Raw genomic sequence first — 19,179 nt, 5'->3', positions numbered from 1 at the left:
TTATTCATAGTCTTAGAATTAAATTCCACCGATAAGTTGTAGTCCGCTGTAGAGTTGAATTCCGTTTTCATCTTTATTAACCCACAACTAACGAACTAATTTGTGATTTTTCAAATTCTAGTCTGACGAGGTCCTTTGTATTATTCAAATGTAAAAACTAACTGAACTTTGAGGAGTAATTGTGTTTGCTTTTCATAAAGTAATTTGTAAATAGCAGTTAGAATGAAAACATGTAGTGAATGCGAGCTAATTTATATTTTAAACAGCGAAGTGGTCAAAATAGAATCCAGGTTATTTTTTATTTTTAGACGAAACATTCGTTTTAATTTTAAAATGTCCCAACATGAAACTATTCTGGACGTGAAAAAATGTTTCGGACAAAATTTGTGGTGTACTTTATGTGTCCAAAAATATACTGTTTACAATATATATTTGTATAAGATGGGATAGGCATTTAAAAGGAAACTTGGAAAAAAATGTGCTTAAAATGAAATCAAAACGGCTTGAACCAATTTTGGGCAAATTGGGTCTTAAAATGGAGAAGGGCATGAAATGGTGCAGTTCCGTCAGACTGAAATCGGAAGTGAATTTTAGTAGGATGAATATTTAAAATTGCGATCATATAATTCCTATTCTAATTAGTTTCAAAATTCTTCCTTTAAAATTGGTCGAACGTGTAATGTCGAAAAAATACTCAATTAGGTTTCCTTACTCCTTTGGAAATTCACTTGTGAGAACTTTCTCGTATGGCTTATAAGAATCATTTGAAAGCCTTCAGAATGCATTCGAATTAATATTTCCGATATTGTGTTAAAATGCGAGAAAAATATTCGTAATCTTTGGATATTCTATGCAAGTGGCCTCTAAGTGGCAAGATTGCCACAACTATGTGGTCATTACTTGGCATTGTCTGGTGCAATGGGATCTTTGCTGTTTTTCATGCCATGTACTTGAGAACAGAAAGAATAAATAAGAATGACATTTTTGGGCACTTGAATCTTCAGTTTGTACTGCAAGACTTGCTCTAGGTTTTTAATGTTGATTCATTTGGAGTCATTACCATATGCAATATTTATTATCTATTGGAAAAAGGACATATTCCAATGCCATTTCAAACACTGCTGTTTGAATTCCAAACTCGGATGCTATCGAAAGCGGATACCTGCATATCCAAGAAACCATTGCAGGATGGAATCGAAATGATATCGGTAAGTTTTCGTTAATTATAATTCTCACACTGAAATGGTTATAAAAAATTTCGTAATTACTACATAATTAAAGTTCTATGAAGGCATTTTTTTTTTATTTGGTATTTATAGGTTGGGAAACATAGAACCTGACTTATTTCTCTTCTGGGAATAGACGTGCCCTCCACCACAAGAAACTGCTTTCTACATTCCACATAACTTGATTTGTCAATTTTACTGGATTCGAGAAAATATTCCTTTAAGTTGACTTGTAGAAACAGAAATTCAAGGCCAGGTAAATTCCATGTAATTTAAGATATTTTGTAATATAGGAATTCTCAAATAGCTTTAATTTTTCTTCCAGAAGACAAATTTTTCAAATGCTGTAAAGAAATTCTAACATCATGATCGGGACACATCTTTCAAAATAGTTACAGCACATTCAACACGCCTCATCCTCGGATCACTTTTTTTGTCTATAGGGACAGAATTAATCAGAGATTAGAGTTTGCCAGCGTGTGACATCCAAGAGGAAGATGTTCTTTAATAGGACAGCGTTCGGCTAGGAACATAAGCAGCTGAAGCATTTAGCACAAGAAATGTTTCATGTAAACTGGGCTTTTGTTTGTATTGTCAAGAACTGTATTAAGAATAGCATATTTAGATGAACCGTTTCACAGGATTTTTATAATACCGGGAATAATTTTACTATCTGCAGATGAATTTTTAAAAGCTCGGAATAGTTCCTTTTCCTAGTTAAAAGACAGATATATATTTCACAAATAAAGCAATAAAATTCATTTTTATTTGAATTGTATGCATGTCTAAAGATCAAAAATTAAATCAGTTACGCCATTGCGTTCCACTGTTTTCTTAATGCATGCATTTGTGTCTTGGTTATTTTAATCTTCATGTTAATCATTCTAATTTTCTAAATTATTGGATGGTTTTTAAAAATCGTATATAAGCATTAATCGTACCTTTTTTAGAACTGTTGCATACCTAACATAGAGTTATTTCATGACTATTAATGTTCATACTTCTATACATTTGGAGTTTGTAGACGTACTTTGTTTCGAGTTGTATTAAAATATTTGTATCAATTTAATAAAGGAGTGTGAAAATTTAGCCAAAATCAGCTTTTGTTCAATTAAACGCAAACTGGTTTAATTTATATATTTGATATTTTTTTTTCAGATACCTGCTAATATGAATTAACCAAAATGGGCGAAGAGAAATAATTCTCTGGTTTTCGTTCAGCATTTTGAAATTTTATTTTCCATTTATGGATGGAAAACCAGAAGATACAGCTAACAATCTGTAAAATCCTCAATGCATATATCGCCAAAAAAAAAAAAATGCGACTACTAATACGGATCTTCAGAACTAAACTACTAAATAATGCATAATCCATTTCTCCTGTGTGGATTCTTTATGTGTGGTAACCAATATTTTTTAGATGTCTATACATTTCTGATAATTTATATGCCATTTTAAGAGATTAGATATTTGTATTTTATTTCAGTTCCCGAAATAAATTCTGTGAATAACAATTTTGATTGCCAGAAAACGATATCTTCGGTATCAACCTGAGAAATCGGTATGTTGCAATATTTACTATCATTTTAAATGAATATAGGGTATAATCATTTGATTTCATAACAATATAATTCAAAATAAGACTTAATGAAATTTTGAAAATCTTTAAATTGATACTCATTGGTTGCGTATGAATTTTTGTAGAATAACGACATGCCATCAGCCATCAGAAGACCGGCTACATTCTCAACTCCTTTACGAATCGGCACAATTTATAACGGGATACAGAAAATATTGACGATGACGTCGAAATACAAATACAGTAAGTCATGAATTTTAATAACCATTGCCAAAGCATGCTATTCTTAAATGCTTAATTGGGATCCTTAAATATTTTCTTGAAGTCTATGATGCAGATTCAAGCCATAATTACTTGGGAACATTTATTGAGATAGATGCAACCAACTATTTCCCAATAAAAATATCAATGAAATCGAAACACGTATCATTGAATCAACTTATCCATGTGAGGGTAGAATTGATCGGTCGCCTGAGAATGCTACAATCGCCTACACGCTGTTGCCTTCCAACCAAGTACCTCTTCAGATGGTGAAACTGATGGGACAAAGATTGTTCCCAGGTAATTTTAATACGCCTGTTTTACCTTCCGGAAAACTTTTCTGGACGAATAAAATATTATACTATTCACAATTAAAATATCATATTTTCAATTCTTTTCTAATCGTAGTAACTAGCAAATTTATATTTTACTGTAAGTTTTCCAAGCGTCTTGATAGTAATCGAATGTAATTCTGTGTAACAAAAATAAAATGCTTCTCGAATATTTTCATTAAACATACTGCTTTCCTTTCGGGAAGCACTGTAAATGTTGAAGAAATCTTAATATAATAACCATTATGGCTCCTCAGTCTGCCTTTCTGGTGGTTACATAAAATTTAGACACAATGCATTCTTATTCGATTAGAACTATTATAATTTCACAACTAGCTTTCATGTTGATCTTTTTAGGAATTCTAACAAATTGAAAATTTCCAAGGTTTTTAAGCCTTAAAAAGATGCCTTATATTCGCATGTATAATGCATCGCATTAGTTTTCGGAGTGGGAAGCGTTACGTTGAACCATTTGAAAATGAGAATTTATTCATGTATGTATTCGCAACCCGTGACTTGCCTAGACTGAATACACGCAGAACTCCCGAAATTTGTAAGCACTGGCTCTTGAAGGAAATCAAAAGTTCATTTAGATTTTTTCAAAGGAATTTCAATACTTTTGCTAGTAGGCAACTTAAGAGGGAAATATTTAAAGCTCGCAACAGTTAAGGTTTGTATTCAATTCCGTATATAATGTAATGAAGAGAATTCTATTTTAGAATAATCTATAGCAAAATAAATCATGAGTGCTCTTGCACAGATGGATTTGTATCCAACTTGCATTAATTGATATATTTATCTTTTCAGATGCCTGTTCACATGTTTCAACTGAAATTATTGCAATAAAGCGAACGTTTTGACCCTTCGTCAAACGCATTTTGGAATTCGAAGCTTCTACAAGTGAATTGCGAGAGACGATTGAGGTGATCCAATTGATAATTTGTAAATCATGTGATTAATTTCAAGCTCAATTTGTCATTAAATGCTAGTATAAAAACCCCAATATATGAAGAATTTGCTAGAAATATTTCTGCGATCTGCGTTAATTTTGAATATCCAGGCATGTTTAAAATGTCTGCTCCTGCATTAAGGTTAAGCGAAATTTGTTTATTTACATTTTGCAGAATACTATTGACAAATGGTGAACTACTTTGTTTCAAACTCTACGCAAGCTTGAAGTTATAGCTCTAACTTCCGAATGTTTTATATCGCCATTATTTGTTCGAAACGATAATTGATATATCAACCAATATTTAATCTTTGCTCATTTAGAAAGAAACTGAATATAATTACGACATGTATTGTAATGCCTATTCAGTTCTTTTAAAGCATATTTTGTACTCTTTTGTAAACAAGCTTTGGAAATGATTTTTAGACTGTAGCAAAATTCCTGGTGATATATTTCGTGGTTCACTATTTTGCTAGCAATCCCTATTTCTTAAAGGATGGAAGCACGATACATTTGTTAGCTGTATAATGAATAAAATCTTTGTTTAAAATGCTACTTGTGACCATGCCTGTTATAAACTCAGCATGTTAATTAGCCTATTATGAGTATTCATAATTACTATGAATACTCATTCATAGTAATCCAGTATTCATAATTACTATCTGTATTCATAATTATTATTACAACTAACTTGGAGCTAAGAACTGGAATTATTCCAGTTATTTTTCCAGTTATTAGTATCTTTTGTCTTTCGCCATTAAATGCAATTTATCATTTGTATTATGATATTGGTGAATTGTTAATCTTAAATGACGGACTTCCACTGTATAATTTTGAAAATTGAGCTTTTCTATTTTTGAAATCTTGTTAAACTTCGCTATATCGGTAGAATATCTTGCTGTTTAATCTCAAATTTTATAAAATTGCTGCTCTTCTTACTTTAGTATCGAGTCAATTCATTTGTCTTTATTTTGCGAGTGTGAAATGAATATCAAAGAATACTACACGATTAAAAATATTATATGGATAATTGTAGTACCTATATCAAACTTTGTATATTTTATAAGAATCTTGATATTCTCATTTGTAATAGTTTTAGGATTTGGGAATTTATCTTATGTAATCGAAAATTTCTATCTTGAATAAGAGCGTTATTCCAAAAGCTCTCTAAAATGAAATTATGTTTGATATGTAATATAAATTGTATAATTCAGTTAATATGCGTTCCGAAAGATGCGTTGTCAACATTCATATTTGTTTTCCAGAAGAATATTCGAAATAAGATCGATCGAAATTTCAAATATTCTAAATTAAGGAGCGTGCTACAATGCCGCGTTTTGATGAAATATTTATTGTTTAAAAAAATATTAGCAATCATATTTCAAATATTAACTTCTTAATTTCAGAATATTTCATAATTGTTAATGTAATTATATTAAAGTGTTTCAATTTCTTTATCTTAAAATTCCTAACATTAATTTTTTGCTTTGAATATAACTATGCTCATTAATTTAAATTTAAGGAATATTCTGAAGGTTCTCTAAACATTATTTCATTGCATCCATTTTCAAATGGGTTTAAAAACTTAGAAGTAGCAAATTTAATATTAATAGCAAGCTCAAAATTTTAATCTTAAATTTATCTACATTTCGGCTCTTAATCTATGTAAATGTATATGTCCGCGGATAAAGGCTATTTTGGTTGGTTCGGCCGGCCAACCAATCAAAATATCTCTCCACTCTTAGAAAGCATTTGATCATCGTGTCTGATCAACAGGATGATCAGTATGCCTTAAGAGTAAGTATGAAGTACTCGCATGACTAGTAATTATTTAATTCATTTTAGACTTTAGAAATAAAATATCGCTTTAATTGTTTGAATGGATGTGATGAATTGTAAACGTAGGGTATTTTGCTTATAATTTTTTCATTTTACGTTAGTAAGCTGGAAAGATGTTTCATTATAGTCGATTACTTTTTAAGGCATCTTAATTTAATCTTTTTTATTATTCCACATTCCATTGTATTCTTAAGTCAATATATTACAATTTTGAAAATTGTATATACAATTGTGTAATAATTAAATTTATTAACATTATAAAATTCGTGAATAAATTTCTGAAAATGAATTTTTTTTCCATTAATGTGAACTTTTTTCTTTGGAATGTATATATTGGTAATATCCATTGAAGTGCATAAGTTTAGCATTCAGTGAATGCTTTGCATGAAAACTTGTTTAAAACTGACATTAAGTAAAATGTTATGAATTCTTATTTCAACCTTCTTATCTTTCTTCTATTGTACTTCATCATCTTGTAAACAAAACCGTTTTGTGGAAAATAAAGCCTATTTCTTTCAAATTCATGGTGTATTTATTAAAGTATTCGTATTTACTATATTTGCATTATTTCAAGAAATTTATAAGCTTATTTGTACTCAGTTTCCCCTCATTAACTTAAATTCAATTATCCTCAAATGAATTAAAAGTAAACACATAGGAATTTGTCTGAAACTTGTCATGCTCTGGAAATTAACTAATTTTTCTAATTTCTTCTTTGCACTCCCTTTTCAATTAAGTTTAGAATATCGTCTATTCGAATTTAAAATGAAAAAATTTTAAGATATAGTCTACGAGTTAAACTTGAATCGGAAGTAAATCCTATATTTCATTTTCCTTTTAGTCATAGCATTAAATTCACTTTTCAACAGACCAAAAACCGCTGAAACAATGCCTTATTAAATTGAATGAACGTTTACCCGATTTATCAAAGGATCAATGTTTCGTAATTTTAAAGAAAATTTGGGATTCTTGAGCTTGCATTTGGAGCTGAGATTTATCAAAGATCGGTCTTTTTTTGAGCATAATCTCATTAGTCAAGTCTGTGTCGAGATCAGTAGGATACATGTTAATATTCTGATCTTATTCGTATATTAATGCTTCTTTCTAAAAATTGCATTTAAAACGCATTTTAATAAATAGTTCGATATTCTTCCGTTGCACAAAATAGCATCATGGGCATTCATAATATTTTTTTTTAAAAAATTGCAAATTTCTTCTCCAGTTTAACTTCTTTAGATCTTCAGTTATTAAAAGTGCATTCAAATGCTGTTGAACACTCCAAATGTTCACGTAGTTGCGCATATTAATCTATTGCGAAAATTTCCAAATTGTTAACAGTATCCATTCTTTTTATATTAACTTGATAAATCAATTCCAGTGAAGATGTTTATCCTATGCTTTTCCATTAATATAATTGAAAAAATGTTGCGCGGTTATCATGGGAAATATTTGACAAATCTCATTTTTTATATGCTACTACTAGGATTCTTTGTCGGAAGTGTGACGAAAGAGAATTGCTTGTTCCTTTATTTCTATGTGCATTGTTACTGGAATTTTCAGCTAATTTTCTTGTCTAGTTATTATAAATTTACTTTAAGTGAATAATGTAAATTGCTATGGGGGAGCAATATAAAGTAACATGAATTGTGAATTTGCCCTCCGGATAATCAAAAGCGATGAAAGAATATTACTCAGATTCTAAATGATTTCCACAGATTACGAAGTAAAAACGTTTGATTACTTTTCTCGATTTTCATTTCATTTTTAAATCTTTATATTAGACTTTAAAGGTTTCTCTTGGAAACTCTCAAAATACCCGCTAGCGCAAATTATGGCTGTCTGCCTGAATGTTGCTCGAAATTTCACCTTTCATTGGATTGATTGAATACACTAGACTGAATTGCTTATGAGTATTCACCCTGGAGGTTTGGAGCTTTGCCGACAAACAATTCATTTTAATATCCTTCAAAATATCGTCGCCTTTTCTGAATAAAGTCTAAATAGCCGATGACTATTAAGAAGAGTTCCCTTAACAAGGTTTGTCATTTCAATTTTTTAGAGGCTAAATTTTTCTTTGAAAATATTACTTGCATATCTTTGAGAGAACTGGGGCACTTCAATATTCTGAGGTCCCCAAATTCCATTCCTATACTAGAAATCAGAAAATAGATAAATTGTCAGAAATAAAGCGAATATAAAACATCTGAATTATTTTAGAAAAATCAAAGTTTGAACTTTATCAAATTATATATGATGTGCCTAGTTAAAGCCGTTATATTAAGTTCAGATCTCATTTTCACTTTCTTTAGTAATTAAACAACATTCTTTGCCATTAAAGCATCTGATCATCCGAAGTCGCGGGAATTATTATTATAGGGTTAAAATGAAACCTCACTAATTTTAATTGGATTCCTAGGGTGTACACTAATGTGCATGCCATGCATACTCTTTACTTATGTCTGTCTATTAGGTATAGTTTTATCTCCTTCAGAATTCAATGAATTAACAAGCTTTCCAATTTCAGATCTTCCGATTCCTGCATTGCCAATAAATTCTGAGGAAGAAAAAATTAATCATCTGCCGAATTTACGTGTTTAATCTTGCCAAAAGATATTCTGAGCTCATTGGCTTCGATGGGCAGAATGTTTAGTTTCAAGATAATTCATTCTCTCCTGTGCGATATCGATTTCTAAATAAAGATACGATAAACGTTCCTTTTTGATTAGTAAAGAGATCGCACATAATCTGGAGGATATTACTGTAATAAAGTTTGGATTTATGATGGTGATATTCATCATATGAAACAATGTATTTTATAATTAGCATATTTAATAAAGTACCATCGTTTGTTTGAGAAATTCAGAAGCAGCTTCAAAACAAAAATACTGTTTAACATGCAATAAAATATTTCTAAGCAAATTAAACAATATAATCAGGATTGATACTGTGTTAGAAAAAGTAAGAAATAATTGGAAGAGTTAGTATGTGTTATAGCATAATTTATTTACAAATTGAGTAAAAAAATACACAAATTTAAGATAAATGTTTAGTTTTTGAAGTTGAAAGCACAATAATATATTGAAAAATGTAAATCTAAGTTTGAATAAACGAGTTTGCATTGCCATTCAGCAAAAGAGAAAGTGTTGATGATAATTTAATCCATGTATTAAATATAAATAAGTTTTGTAAATATAGAAAGGAACACTGAGTTTAATTTTGAAATATAATACATTCAATCTTCTTTAGTAGACAAGTAATTATCAAATTCGACAAATAGTATGAAATATCAAAGAATGAAATTCGGCTGAGGCTAAATTGTGTTTTAAGAATTTAATGAATTACTAATTTTATTTTTTATGCCTTAAGAGAAAATCCCTACTTAACTTGAAAAGCATCGTTGGGATTTCATTAATGAGATCCATCGAGTACTCCCGGTATCGTAATTTCTTAGAAGCAAGCAATAAACTCTAAAGCACTATTATGCTTCGAAATGGAATGATGAAACTGCCGTTTTCATGACATAATCTTTCCATCTTAGACTTTTCATAGTTGGGTATCGGGGATAACTGTGTAGTCATTTGATGGTTGCAATAAATACCCTTATTGCATTATTGTAGACAAAGATAAGTCCGAACTTTTGAGAACCCCCTACAATCAAATCCTTCAACTATCTGCTAGAAAACAAAAACTTTTAGATAGACTCCTATAGGAAGACTACATATTGCAATGGTTCTCATGACAAGACTTTGAGAAAATTTCTGCAGTTATTCAGCGATCACGGCCAAAACACTGCTTCATTTAAAAGCATATATATCTATATATAATATAACACTTTTCCCATGTTATCTTGTGAACAAGAGAGATAAAGTCACTTTGTTTGGATTTTAACCAACCTGGAATATGTTGTAAGAATTGTAAAAACCTTGGATGAGTTCGTAGATGGGCCATCTAGCTGAAAGAAGGGAAATGAAGGAAGGCACACATTTTTATTTCTCTAAAACTTATAACAAGATAATAAAAAACGAACCAAATTAGCCCTTTATTATGGCGAATAAACTTTGTATTTAATTTTTTTGATAACTGCGATATCTAAGAATTTAGGCTCTAAAAAATAATTTTCAAACGAATTTTGATGATTCAGTTTTGACTTGTTCTAACATTTATGTCGCCATTTTTGGAAAGAAAAATGAAATAAAACTTTTCTTTAATTTCCTTAGTTTGAAATTGCTTAAATGCGCATTGAATGAAGATTAAAAATTGAATAAAGCTAATTAAATAATAAAAAATAATAATAATTTAATGACAACCTTATGTAAAAATGATCTGTTAAAAAATTACCAGAAGCTGCGTGATTTTAGCTCGTTGTATATATATATATATATATATATATTAAATGAGCCTTTAAATGAGGATATTTTATTAATTTGATTGTGATTTCGTTTGATGTCTGTTGCATTATTGAGAGTAAACTATGTTGAAAAGTATTTTATTAATAAAAGGCAATCGTTATGGATTTAAACCAAATATTCGCTCTTTTATCTACCATCAAAATTATATAGATAAAATCTTGATTCTGAAAATAAGTAAAGAAAACAGACAACTTTTCTCCTGCAATGTAATTGAAACAACAACTGATAAATGCTTAATTTGTATAATACAACTTTATTGTCAACATTTAATTGAAGAAGAAGAATTGCAAACGATAATTTATTTCTACAAATGTGTTTAAAATGTAGACGATAAATTGCAAACGATAATCAGTTTTTTCAAAATATGTTTAAAATGCAAACGATAAATTTTTATTTCTTACCGCTTGATAAGATCGTTTGCCATTTGCTTATAGAATTCAATTTTCGCTACTATTTTTTAAACAAATCCGAAAAGAAAATAATTCTGCACTAGTTAATCAAATGAAAACCTCGAAAAGATATTGGAATATGATATGATATTGTTGAAAAAACGCTGCAGAGCTGTCATTCAAGGTAATTTTTATTTCATTTTCTTGTACTTGACTTTTTAAATACGAATTGTTTGTTGTATTTAATTTTTACATTTTTTTTTATAAAATTTTAAAAAGCTGCATTTTTTTTTCTGTTTTTCAGTAGTTTTATTATTTGCAATTAAATGAAAAATAGCGTTATTTTCATTTAAATTGCTTATGATATTTGATGTTTATAATTCAACCATCAGAATCAAACTGTGATCGACATTTAAACTGTGTTATAATAATGAGATAAATTTATTCTTTACATTATCTACCTAAATCTTTTCCATGGAGTAAAATTCTATGCCATCATAGTGAAAATAAAAAACTGTCCAGGTAATTTATCCTCTATTTACATATTGCCTTTTGTGATTTCATTTTCATATCACTTTAATAAAACATGCAGATAATGAAAATGGACTGCACATACATATAAAGACGTTCTGCAAAGAAACACATCTTTAAAAATTGATGGAATTTCAAAGAAAATTATTAACTTTAAAAAATATATTTTTAAGTTTCAAAACGGCGTACTCTTCCATATTCACCTTTCTTTTCGCTTGATAGAGGAACAAAATGCGATAGTTACTCTAATTATTATAAAAGGAGATAAAGTTACTTCCTAGTACTTTTATTGGATCTTCTGAATGCCCTGTGTATATTTAATTGTTACCTTAAGAAAAGAAAATACTAATTAAAAAATGAAATGTGTGGCTAAGTAAAAAGGAGGTGCTATAAACAGATTGCATCCGATATTAGATAGAATCTAATCTTAGATAGAAATGGTTAATCTAAACAGGATTTTCTTTTTTTTTTTTATTTTGAATACTTAATAAATTTTGCTGAATTTTGATAGTTATAAAATTTTTGTTTTAGAACTTTGTAACGAAATTTATTGTGCTTTTTCTTAATAGACGTCTATTAAGAAATTGCGAATATCCAAAATATTTGCAATCTCAAATATTTTGGAACAATTTAGAAATTAGACGAAACTACGACAATTTTTATGCCATCTGATTAATTATTTAATCATTGTCTTCAACGCATATTAAATTTTCACACACTGACGTTAAACTTACACTTCTGCTATCTCATCTGTTATATATGAACGAGAATTGTGAAATAATGGGTCACATGACATCTGTGAAAATAATTTGTCTAAAGCTTTGAGCACGATAATTAAATAAGCAGTATTCAGGCGTCTTAATCCTGGCAGCTTTTGCTATCATGGCATGATGAATTAAGCATCTAAAATGGCATGCTTCAATGAATATGGAAGTAAATGTTTGCCAAGAATTACTTATAAGAAAATTTTTTGGAATTTCTATGTGAGGGAGTTTTTGAAAACCAACAGACCATATCAAAAATTGACTAAAATAACTTAATTACTAATACATTACACTTTCTTATATATCCTAGTAGCATATATGCATTTGCAATATATGTAATATATTTGTATTATATTAAACAATATTCGCAGTATTGTAAAATATTGGTGAATATTAAGTGTTATAATATAATATTGTATTATTTTGAAACAAGATGTATTACCTAGGATGATACCCGTGAAAATAATTTGTCTAACGTTTTGAGAACGATAATTAAATCTCCAGGACTACGCAAGAATCTCTTCATATAATAAATTAATTTAATTCTAGTTTACTTATCTATTTTACAATTATTAAGGAAAGATCACGTAGTGAGAAATTCAGTTCAAAATGAGAAGTGGTGTATTAAAATTGTTTTGTAGTGTATATATATCTTTTTGCTACAAATATGGAGAGGATAAACCCTTATTTTATGCAAAATAATTATTAATATTTTAATTAATTTTTCTACATTTGTTAATTTTATATCATTAATTTAAACTGTTATGTTTGATGGATCGAATCTTGACCAGCCATTACAATATTAATATCTAAAGAGTCAAACCATTAGTAATTACAATAGCATTGGTTACATTTAGATTCTTTCAAAACACTCTTATTATAATGCCATATTTGTAAAAATGTCATTTTAAAATCAATTTTGTCTTCATTTACTTGTGTGGAATAGTTTTGAAATGTTTTAACTTCATATATTCTGGATTCTTCAATATTCTCTTTTAATATTTTTAGGACTTATTTGTAATTTAAAAAATTATTTAATTAAAGTTTAATTTAATATGTATGAACATATTTTATCGTGATTATGAGAAAAATATAGTTAAAGGAATCGATAACATTTATTATGTAACCGATTGTCTATTAGTCCGATGTACTTTTGAGTTTGAATGCGAGTATTACGCTTACTTGCACGAATTAAAATTTTGCTTTATTATTATATTTTAAATGTGTGTTGTCAATCTGTATTTTAAAATATTGATTATGCTCATTATACATTAGGTTGAATTTGATTATAAAATGGCTTAATGAAAATATATTTAAATATTATTCTCTTATGTATACAATTTTAATCATAAATTACAAACAAGTAGAAATTAAGAAATAGGGAAATTTCTACATTTAGTTCATTAAGAAAAGTGTTTTTTTTATTTATTTGTTTATATCAAGAGGGAAACATCTAATTATATATGAAATTATAAAAGACAACCATATATAAAAGTATAAAATGCAATTTATTTCGATTTTAGATTGGTACTTTGTACAGTACCCAGTTGAAAATATTAAATATGCTTCTAATATAAGAGTGATCGGATTCCTAGAATATTTCAAACACACAGACAGTATTCTCCTGCTGATACTCTATACATTGATAAAATTGCAACTATGTAAAACTAAAAAAAAATCTACTTACCGTGTTACTTATTCTATGAGTCAGAAAATCGTTTGAAACTCTCATTTTTTAGCACAAGAAACATAATTTAAAGGAAACGATGAATTATAGTAAAAAGGGTCATTGTGCATTTTATTCACTTTAAATTTGCGAAGTAAATCAAATCCGTATCAGTTTTTCATTTTTATTTTACTCCATTTAATTTTTTATGAAGGTATAAAGTCAATATTAAATTTCCCCAAAATGGTTACAGCTTTTTAGCTAATTTTAGTTCTTCAAATACTGAAAGATTGTTTCGGTTTTCATGCTCATAAAAAGCATAAAAGATAAGAAATATTTTTAAGCCTTTCTTTTTCCGACTATCTATTGCTTTTTTTCGTGGAATTTAAGCGTATTAACTTCATTGCTTTCACTTTAAAAGATGAAACATTTCACTAAAATATTCTGAGATTTTCCTCTAGTTTCTGCATTCAACTCGTTATCCTTTGTCATTCTGTGATCTCTCAAAATCAGGAATTACTTATGGAATTTTCGGAAATAGCCATTTATAATAAAATATGTTTTCAAAATTAAAAATTAATACTTTTTTATCGCTTTAAATACAAATAAAAGTTAAAATGAATACAAAAAATAATCAAAATATTCATACACAAATGATTGTGTACAGTTTATTTAAACAACATTGAGTTATGCGTAAATAATGAATAATAATGCAATTAATCAGTAATTTCAATCTCATTAATCACTAATTAAGTTCGATACATTTGCTCATTTTTGCTTCTTATCAGAGCAATGCATTTTAAATATAGTTTGCTTTATTAAGCTACATTAGAAAGATTCTAACTATTTAGAAAAAACTTTTCCTTCTATAGTGAATTTCACAAAAACATATAAAGATAAGGATAATATTAGACTTTCCAGAATTATTTGAGTTCTGGAATACTGTACAATTCAACCAATTTGCTTAGGCTCTTGATTTAATAATAAAAAAGTTATCAGTGTTAAATTAAAATGAATTCTAGATAATTACAAAGGGGACTTTCGAGGAAAATATATGCAAGGGCATATAATTTTCTCACGTTTCATTATAAATTCTTTGAACTTTGCAGAATTCTGTTTTTGTATTTAATAAAGGCAACATTGATGTACTTCCTACGCACATTTGTTTTAGAAAAACCAAAATATTCCTGTTTAATTAGTTTCTACAAATGATATGAAGTTTTGATTGCAAGTGGTTTTTATAGTAAAAAGTGCTTCTTAGTTGCCTGCATTTTTTCCTGTTTAGTTTCATTTTTCTGGGAAGACAAAGCTTAAAAATTTAGATGTGGGTTATAAATTCTAGGATATATCATGCCCGAGGAAAAATATTATAATTTGGTCATTTATATTATATTTTAAAAAACATAAATGAAATTTATTATTATTTCATATTCTTAGTAATTCCAATAAGGATACTTAGCACATTTTTACATTATGCCCCTTTACTGTTATTCAATTACTTGCTGATTAATCGATTTAATAAAAGAAAAACACAGTAAGTTGGACTCGCGTCTTTTGGGTAGTGAGTTCAAACCACGCCGGCTGAAAACTCTCCGTGTATAAGGTGACTGGTGCATGTATAAATCTGTCATCGTCACAAAGTCCTCCAAGTCGAGACAATACCATTGGGGGTGCTGGTTCAGAGGTGATCGTTCTCTGACTCAGGTGTAAATTACGATCTGTGGATGAGTGAATGAAATGTATGAAGCCCGCTCCATAAAAAGGGTTGTGATGCATGAGTAGCTAAGTCGTTCTCTTGTTCCTAGATGGCGCTCCTTAAAAACAAGAGAAGCCAAATCTCGGCTTAAAATAGCTGATTTTGTCAGTGGGCTTGTCTATGATTCTAAGATACATAGCAGCACATTTTTTCGATATGGCTATTGGTTGAGTCAGAGCAATGAGTGTCAAAACTTCATAACGTAGCCAATTATAGTAGTAGGAGATTAAATCGTCTATTCTTCAAAATTGATCATCAAGAATACTTTACTAAATATAGCGATGTTTCGAATTTGTTGATTGTGTAAATATTTAGATTTCTCAGGGTCTTGTTTTTATCAATTTAACAAATTACTCAAACAAATAAGATATAATTCGGTACATCATTTAGATCACGTTCCCTATGGAAAGTTATTACTGAAGCCAGTTGTCTTAGAAAAAAGAACTATTGGGACATAGTTACAATGGGCATCTTTTATAAATGTATTAAAATAAGCTATGCTTTGATACATAAAAGAGTATATACAATTAAATAAATTATTCAAGAAATTGCAACGTCATTAAAACAAAGTAATGAGAATGAAATTTCAAAATGAACAATTTTAATAATTAGTTCGTTAAAAGATAAAAGGAATTATGATATTCCTTAGTGTTGTTTTGTTCAAAAAATATGTAAATTTCAATATCTCTCTTATTTTTCTAAATTTTTTTAGTTTTCATCGCATACATTTCGATCACAATGTTTGGTTATATTTAATAAAGATACATCTTTCCAGAAAAATACTTTTTACCTTTTTTTTATTTCAATGATATTATCTATCATTTTGTCACGTTCTTAGTAATCAATGATTCATTCTTCACAATTCTGAAGATAAAGTTTTAGATTTCTTCTTTGCATTCATTGAGATACATCTTAAAGATATTCCATCGAAGCTTTGTCAAACAAAGAGGAGAATTTTGAAAATTCCATTAGGCGAAATAAATGAGACTTTAATGTTTATCTTGGGTTACAGTTAGCTTTTCATTTAAACTACGATTTCTTAGGCAGAAAGGTGCTTTTCTTCTGACGAGAATTCTGAATAAGTAAATTATAAAGATGAATTTTAGGCTGAAAATATTTACTCGAAAATCTTTCGTTATGATAATAAGTAAAATACGGAACAAAATGGAAATAAAAAAATAAAGGTCTTCTTAAAATTTGTTTTAAAAATAGGCTCTTCTCAGAAAAAGAAATTATATTTTTAAAAATTTCGCCTTCTATTTTGTGGAGGGCATTTCATATTATTTAAATATAATTTTAATCTATTTTTTAAAATTGTTGCACATATTATTACAGTGGATACAAAAAATATGAATAAATTATTAGATTGAAATTTATGCATTACTATAGAATGGTAAAATTTCGATAACTAAGAGAATTTTAAAATTATTTATTTTGCTATATAATATAAATTTAAAATTGAAGTTGTAGAAACTGTTGTAAAAAAATATAGAAATGCAATGAAAACAACAAGAAATACAGTAAATAAAAGGAAAATGTGTGGTTAATCTTTTATATTAAATCTGGATGTTTTCCCAATTAAATAAAATTAACGTTAAATAATCAAATTTTGCTATAAAACTACCAATATTTCAAGTGGATAAAAAAATGTCACCAAAAAAAGTTATTTAATATTTGAAGATAATTTACTGTTTGTTGTGTTCTTTGTATTGTTATCCATCTTTCAAACTTAATTTGCAAAATATTTTCACTCACTATATAGGTACATCTTTGCCTCTTTCTATACATTCTTGAGGAAAATAAACTAATTGAAATATAATTTGTTCTTATGCAAAACGTTTGTTTTTGTTCTTGATGAAATTGTGTAAAATGATGAAAACAATTCTTTTTTAAATGACTATATGGTAATAAACATCTCATATCCACTGATTCATTTTAATTTGCCCATAAACGTTTCGTTAAAGTACAATATCGAAATCATTAGAGATTTCTTTTAAAATTTATATTGAAGTTAGTGACACTTCGAAAAAAATTTATTCAAAAATTAATGATTTTCTTATTATTCCAACTTAATCAGAGAGAGACATATATCTTATTAAACAAAGTTCAATCAGTAATTTAATTATGCAAATGAAAAAAGAAATTGCAAAATTCTCTGATTAAATATTTTAGCTTTACACAAATAATTGATATAGTGCTGAAAAAATATTAAAGTGAGATAATAGTTTAATAAAAATACTCTAAATTACAGACTATTCAACTGCTGTGTTTAGTTAGCACAGAAAATACAGATTGAATATTTAAAAATCTTTAAATTTTACAATTTTCCTAAAAATTAGATAAAATTTATGAAAGAATTGGCTGTTTTAAATAGAACTAGCATATCAGAGAAGATGAGAGTAGTTTTTTTTTTAATCTCTGAATAGGAGAAGAGCATATCATTTAAATAATTATACCAGAATGGAAAAAAAAATCTTGGAATATTTCTTAGCGGCATATAAAAATTTTTAATCACTTTAAATTGCTCGCGATTAAAACTTCTGAAAAAATTCTTTACTTAGAAATCTGTTCAAAGATAATCTTTAATAAAATTATTTACGAAAATAATTGTTTTAAGCAATTTTAAAACAACTTTAACCTGAAAAGGAAACCATAATAATGTCCCAAATTGATACAATAATAACGAATGCATGTATTGAAACTTGCTTAAGCAACTTCTTCATAAAAGTGACTATTCATAAAAGTGACTAATAATTATAAAGTTAAAAGTATAAAAAGGATAAATAACTAACTCATTTTCTTAGATTCTATGTTTCCCAACAGTTGGAATCAATGGTTGAAACAGCTACAATACACTTAATTCTTTTATGATTATTTTCTGTTTTTTATTTCTTTACCGATTTATAATTAATTTTTAAATGTAGTTAAAATTCATTGAATTTTATTCTGTCATTTGAAAAAGTTATAAACGTAGGAAACTTATAGCACAAACATTAGATCAATACCATAAAATTTCCTTTTTAAAAATTGATTAAAATTTACAAGAATGTTTAAAATATCAAAAATGAAAATGTGCTTCCCCTACAGTTTTAAATTTTAAGTTAAAATAAATATGTTCATTCAATGATATTTAGTCATTTAGTCACGGTTGTCATCCTAATTGACAAAAAAATGATATTCTAGCATCCTCAAGACGCTTTGAATAAATATTTGGCATTCACCATAAAGTTAATTTATTGAGTCAGAATGAAAACACCATCTCCTGTTAAACAACACAAAAAAGTGGATGAGAAATCACAGGTTACGTAAGCAGGTTCTCGCTTTTCTTGAAGTTATAATAATGGTTCGAGGTTAAGTTATTCCTATTTTACTGATTGTACATACTATACCTCCAGCAGGAAAGGATGGGTGTTGGTAGAAACCAATTAGCTTTTAAGAAACCCTTTTCAGTTCCATGGTGATATCGTAATTACCAGAA

General features: G+C 28.1%; 1 long non-coding RNA gene across 1 annotated transcript; it reads left to right on the top strand.

Moving 5' to 3' along the window:
• Nucleotides 1–1,036: 1,036 nt before the first annotated feature.
• Nucleotides 1,037–3,045, top strand: LOC129989214 (uncharacterized). Its single transcript, XR_008785737.1, has 4 exons — nt 1,037–1,208; nt 1,320–1,482; nt 2,713–2,787; nt 2,931–3,045. It is a non-coding gene; the product is annotated as an uncharacterized LOC129989214 (long non-coding RNA).
• The last annotated feature ends 16,134 nt before the right edge of the window (nt 3,046–19,179 follow it).

This window comes from Argiope bruennichi, chromosome 10, assembly GCF_947563725.1.
Source record: "Argiope bruennichi chromosome 10, qqArgBrue1.1, whole genome shotgun sequence".
Taxonomy (NCBI): Eukaryota; Metazoa; Arthropoda; class Arachnida; order Araneae; family Araneidae; genus Argiope; species Argiope bruennichi.
Note: the sequence above shows the minus strand (reverse complement) of the source record. Positions and strands in the feature narration are given on the sequence as shown.